Source organism: Procambarus clarkii, chromosome 15, assembly GCF_040958095.1.
Source record: "Procambarus clarkii isolate CNS0578487 chromosome 15, FALCON_Pclarkii_2.0, whole genome shotgun sequence".
NCBI classification, from domain to species: domain Eukaryota; kingdom Metazoa; phylum Arthropoda; class Malacostraca; order Decapoda; family Cambaridae; genus Procambarus; species Procambarus clarkii.
This window is the reverse complement of record NC_091164.1, coordinates 12,339,653-12,346,300: the sequence shown is the minus strand read 5'-3', so window position 1 is coordinate 12,346,300 and position 6,648 is coordinate 12,339,653.

The following is a 6,648-nucleotide window of genomic DNA, read 5'->3' as shown; positions in this document are numbered from 1 at the left end:
CGGGAACATCAACAAAATCTCGTAGACTTGAGGCAAAGTGAAATTCACACCAGTTGCTCCATCTATCATTATATTATGCAGGAAGAACCGCACGTCTATGGGTCATCCAATAAGGTTAGCAGACTTCTAGATGTTATCACTGCTAGGCTTAGGCTCGGCTACAAGTACCTCTGGCAGTTTGTAACATCTGCTGATGTAGACTTTATTAAATGTAAACTCTGTCAGCAGAACTACTCGCATACTTTGCGTCATTATATAATGGAATGTAAAAAAATCGCGGAATTCAGAGAAAACACCATCAACAGAGTCCAAGAAATGTGTAAGTACTATACATCATTCATAATGATGTGCTGCCGGTCATCTTAACCATGTATCCAAAATTTGCTTACTGTGGGTGCAGCCTGCACATGACTGTAAAGCTGCCGCCCAGTTGGGTGGGTGTGGAGCACATGACTGTAAAGCTGCCGCCCAGTTGGGTGGGTGTGGAGCAAGACTAGTAACTGTGTGACTCACCATAGACGTAAAGTGCCTTGTATAGTGACTGTTGTGAGCCTCTTGTGATATACAAAGGTTATTGATATGTATATACGAATATTATATTTTATATATATATATATATATATATATATATATATATATATATATATATATATATATATATATATAAAATCAGGAGTATGTAATATTAACAATTGTGTACCTTGTATCACAAGATTGTCACTTGCTTAGCTATACGAACTATGGGGGTCCACCACCGCCCACGGGATGGGTATGGGGGTCCACCACCGCCCACGGGATGGTATGGGGTGCATAATAAAATAAAACCACTAAGTGTGAGACCGACGCTGGAGACAGACAGGACACCACAAGAGATCCTGCACACTACTCACGGTGGGTCTGGTGGCTGAGTGGACAGCGCTCGGGATCTGTAGTCCTAAGGGTCCGGGTTCGATCCCCGGCGCCGGCGGAAACAAATACGCAGAGTTTCTTGCCTCCCTGATGCGCCTGTTCACCTAGCAATAAACAGGTACCTGGGAGTTAGACGGCTGCTTCTTGTGTGTGTGTGTGTGTGTGTGTGTGTGTGTGTGTGTGTGTGTGTGTGTGTGTGTGTGTGTGTGTGTGTGCTCACCTAGTTGTACTCACCTAGTTCTTGCAGGAGTTGAGCTCTGGCTCTTTGGTCCCGCCTCTCAACCGTCAATCAACTGATGTACAGATTCCTGAGCCTACTGGGCACTAGGACTCTGTACATAAGTTGATTGTAGATTGACAGTTGAGAGGCGGGACCAAAGAGCCAGAGCTCAACCCCCGCAAGCACAACTAGATGAATACAACTATCGCGAGTACAAGGAACAACACTAACTTGTGAACAACACGAGGTTCAAAGTTAGGGACAAGAGGAGGTGAATGAGAACCACAAGTACTGAAGCACACACATCAGAGACATCCATCGTCGTTAGTGATTAATAAATGAAACAGTTTAGCAGACCTAATGTAACCTAATTCAATACACGATATTAAACGTAACTGCCACAGGCTGCCTGGTGGATGAGCACGGTCACTGCCTGGTGGATGAGCACGGTCACTGCCTGGTGGATGAGCACGGTCACTGCCCGGTGGATGAGCACGGTCACTGCCTGGTGGATGAGCACGGTCACTGCCTGGTGGATGAGCACGGTCCCTGCCTGGTGGACGAACAGTCACTGCCTGGTGGACGAACAGTCACTGCCTGGTGGACGAACAGTCACTGCCTGGTGGATGAACAGTCACTGCCCGGTGGATGAGCACGGTCCCTGCCTGGTGGACGAACAGTCACTGCCTGGTGGACGAACAGTCACTGCCTGGTGGACGAACAGTCACTGCCTGGTGGATGAACAGTCACTGCCTGGTGGATGAACACAGTCACTGCCTGGTGGATGAACAGTCACTGCCTGGTGGATGAACACGGTCACTGCCTGGTGGATGAACAGTCACTGCCTGGTGGACGAACAGTCACTGCCTGGTGGATGAGCACGGTCACTGCCTGGTGGACGACAAGTCACTGCCTGGTGGACGACAAGTCACTGCCTGGTGGACGACAAGTCACTGCCTGGTGGACGACAAGTCACTGCCTGGTGGATGAACAGTCACTGCCATAAACAAGTAATACGCTCAATAGGCAGGGCTGTAGAGCTAGAGCCCAACATGCCAAGCACATCCAGCAAAGTACACAAACAGTCCCGGGAAGCACAAGGCTTAAGGCACCATGAATTATTAAAACAAGCCAATTATAACACTCTCGCGCCAATTATCAGAAGTGATCAATAATCAGTATCAATTACAGCTGTTTGCATGTTGTGTAAACATATCCCCCTCTAATCTTCAGCAGGCATCAGATTCTGATTGGTTCTGATTGGTTCTGACTTTAGTTTGGTGTTGGGTTCAAAGCCTATCAACCTCAAAAGAATTATCAAGGCCTATCAACCTCAAAAGAATTATCAAGGCCTATCAACCTCAAAAGAATTATCAAGGCCTATCAACCTCAAAAGAGTTATCAAGGCCTATCAACCTCAAAAGAATTATCAAAGCCTATCAACCTCAAAAGAATTATCAAGGCCTATCAACCTCAAAAGCATTATCAAGGCCTATCAACCTCAAAAGCATTATCAAGGCCTATCAACCTCAAAAGCATTATCAAGGCCTATCAACCTCAAAAGCATTATCAAGGCCTATCAACCTCAAAAGAATTATCAAGGCCTATCAACCTCAAAAGAATTATCAAGGCCTATCAACCTCAAAAGAATTACCAAGGCCTATCAACCTCAAAAGAATTACCAAGGCCTATCAACCTCAAAAGAATTATCAAGGCCTATCAACTTCAAAAGAATTATCAAGACCTATCAACTTCAAAAGAATTATCAAGACCTATCAACCTCAAAAAACTTAAAGGCCTATCAACCTGTGGAGGTTTATTAAGATAACCACAATAGCTTACTGACCAATCAACATCTAGATTTTAGTTCTGAACCAAAGGTTGCTTCTTTACCCAGTGTTACATATTGTATTTTAGTTCGTCTATTAACCCGTGTTCTGTTCATCTGTCAACGTGTTCAGTTCATCTATCAACCCGTTTTCAGTTCATCTATTAACCCGTGTTCAGAAAATATTCTATTCAACTATCATCCACTTGAGGAAATCCTATGTACCCCTTACTATGAACTCTCAACCTGTTCACTCTGTGCCCTATTTGATGTCACATTACCAATTACATTAAGCATTCCATGCTGTGCTGGAGTCACATATATCAGGTCTTCCATACTATAGGAACACCATCCAGGTGTGTGTACTCACCTAGTTGTACTCACCTAGTTGTGTTTGCGGGGGTTGAGTTCTGGCTCTTTGGTCCCGCCTCTCAACCGTCAATCAACAGGTGTACAGATTCCTGAGCCTACTGGACTCTATCATATCTACACTTGAAACTGTGTATGGAGTCAGTCTCCACCACATCACTTCCTAATGCATTCCATTTGTCAACCACTGACACTAAAAAAGTTCTTTCTAATATCTCTGTGGCTCATTTGGGCACTCAGTTTCCACCTGTGTCTCCTTGTGCGTGTGCCCCGTGTGTTAAATAGCCTGTCTTTATCTACCCTATCAATTCCTTTCAGAATCTTGAATGTGGTAATCATGTCACCCCTAACTCTTCTGTCTTCCAGCGAAGTGAGGTTTAATTCCCGTAGTCTCTCCTCGTAGCTCATACCTCTCAGCTCGGGTACTAGTCTGGTGGCAAACCTTTGAACCTTTTCCAGTTTAGTCTTATCCTTGACTAGATATGGACTCCATGCTGGGGCTGCATACTCCAGGATTGGTCTGACATATGTGGTATACAAAGTTCTGAATGATTCTTTACACAAGTTTCTGAATGCCGTTCGTATGTTGGCCAGCCTGGCATATGCCGCTGATGTTATCCGCTTGATATGGGCTGCAGGAGACAGGTCTGGCGTGATATCAACCCAATGTGTGTGTGTGTGTGTGTGTGTGTGTGTGTGTGTGTGTGTGTGTGTGTGTGTGTGTGTGTGTGTGTGTGCGCGCGCGCGCGCGCGCTGGAACCGATGAGTTAAGCAGGTAAGGCTAGTTTGCCTCTTTGCAACAATATATTTTCCTCATTTAATGTATTGTTCCTCAGCCAAAAAACAAAAAAAAAAATTATTTGGGTTTACATTCCTTGTAATATACGAGCCAAATACGTTCTCAACATATTATACAAATCTGAAACATTTAGAAATATCCATAGCTGACAATCTCCATGAAGCTTAATCCATAATCTCTCATTGCAAGCTTATGAAGGCTTTCTTGAACCTAGATATAAAGCTTAACAGAACAGATATAAATATTTAGCATAATATCTAAAATGGCTCTCCAGCAAGGATTATACCATCATCAAAATCTAAAGTAATTTACAGAAAGGCAAAATATTAATATCTAAGAATGTAATACCTTCCAGGAAGGATTGCACAGCTATCCAGGGCTACACCAGTTTCCAGGAAGGCTTACTGCATTACGCGAGGCTACGGCAGTGTTTAGCCAGCAACCAGGGGCTTGAACGAGGCTGCTAACTACATTACAGAAGATAATGCCGTCAACATTACCAATTTTCGTGAAATGAGTCAACTTAATGGAAGCAAAATGGTTCAGTAGAGCCCCCCCCCCCTACAAGAGGCTGCTTGGATGAGTACAAATTGTAAATTATACAACAACTATTTTATTGCGTTGACGTTGTATCTGAGAATTAAACTGAAAAATCTTGGTTAAATATGTTAAGTATTTTACAAATTGGACCCAGATCACTTTGTTGTTGCGGAGTATAAGTTAGAGTATTGTGGCGCAACACTTTTAAACCCATAATATGTGACGACCCCTACATGTGACAACCCCCTACATGTGACAACCCCCTACATGTGACAACCCAACCTTAACCTAAAGTAACCTTAACGTAACAATGGAGAGAGAGTAAATACTAGCACCAATTAGCTGTTTTGGATCCATTACCTCCAGCAACCTGTCCTCAGGGAGGAGCTTCCTCTGAAGGTATCCTTACAGTTCCACTGTTGTTCGTTCCACGTTCCCCTTGCTGGTAACATCCGTTGAAGTACGTGCTGGAAATAGGTCTGTTCTCTGGGGTTCCTGGAGCTCCCTATGGCCCATTTCTTCTACGAGTGCCTCTAGTTGCTTATGGGCTTCGTGCGGGTGCTGAGGTGTATCTCCTCGGTAATGTGCCGCGGAGTTGCTGGCGGTGGAGACATTAGTGGCAGCCATTGATGCATCATCACGCGACGAGGAGAGGTCGGTTGCTACGTGCTGTGTTGGTTCAACAGCAGTCACGTGTGCTGGCAAGGTGGAGGATGCATTGGTTACACGCCAGGAAGTGTGGTTAGTGGTGACTGCCATCTCTAGTGGTGCTGGCGAGAGGGGGACCCGCTGTGGGTGCTGGCGAGAGGGGGACCCGCTGTGGGTGCTGGCGAGAGGGACCCGCTGTGGGTGCTGGCGAGAGGGACCCGCTGTGGGTGCTGGCGAGAGGGACCCGCTGTGGGTGCTGGCGAGAGGGGGACCCGCTGTGGGTGCTGGCGAGAGGGGGACCCGCTGTGGGTGCTGGCGAGAGGGGGACCCGCTGTGGGTGCTGGCGAGAGGGACCGGCTGTGGGTGCTGGCGAGAGGGACCGGCTGTGGGTGCTGGCGAGAGGGACCGGCTGTGGGTGCTGGCGAGAGGGACCCGCTGTGGGTGCTGGCGAGAGGGACCCGCTGTGGGTGCTGGCGAGAGGGACCCGCTGTGGGTGCTGGCAAGAGGGACCCGCTGTGGGTGCTGGCGAGAGGGACCCGCTGTGGGTGCTGGCGAGAGGGACCCGCTGTGGGTGCTGGCGAGAGGGACCCGCTGTGGGTGCTGGCGAGAGGGGGACCAGCTGTGGGTGCTGGCGAGAGGGACCCGCTGTGGGTGCTGGCGAGAGGGACCCGCTGTGGGTGCTGGCGAGAGAGACCCACTGTGGGTGCTGGCGAGAGGGACCCGCTGTGGGTGCTGGCGAGAGGGACCGTCCATCATGACAGCTCTCGCTGCTGGGTGCAGTTTGTTGAAGACAGTGAAGGTCTTGGCCCAGGTCAGGTGTAGCAGCTATACTGGGCTGGACGCGGTCCCGTTTGACTTCCTCTTCAGTTTTAGGATTTCCCCTTTTCTCTGAGAACAGCGGTGGGAGCCAGCTGTGTGGCTCACCACCGAGGGAACATTTGTTAGTGTTGCTACAGCAGTTTTAGTAATTATGGCTCTCAAAGCCTATGATGCACGTGCGTCCTTGTCAGTGCATTTACCTGCAAAGTGGTCAAGTTTGACAGTTTCAGGTGGTTTATTTATTTCTATATACAAGAGTTCTTACATTCTTGTACAACCATCAGCAAGCATAGCGTTTCGGGCAACTCCTTAATCCTAATTGTCCCCGGAATACGACCCGCCAAATCGTTTAACCACCAGGTACCCAATCACTAGTGGGTGAAGAGGCGTACAGCTAAAGATTGGCGCCCGGTCAATCCTCCCCGGCCAGGATACGAACCCATGCCAAAGCGCTTGCGAAACGCCTGCCGAGTGTTACCACAGCGCCACGGGACTTTTTTTTTCCCCCAATGCGAT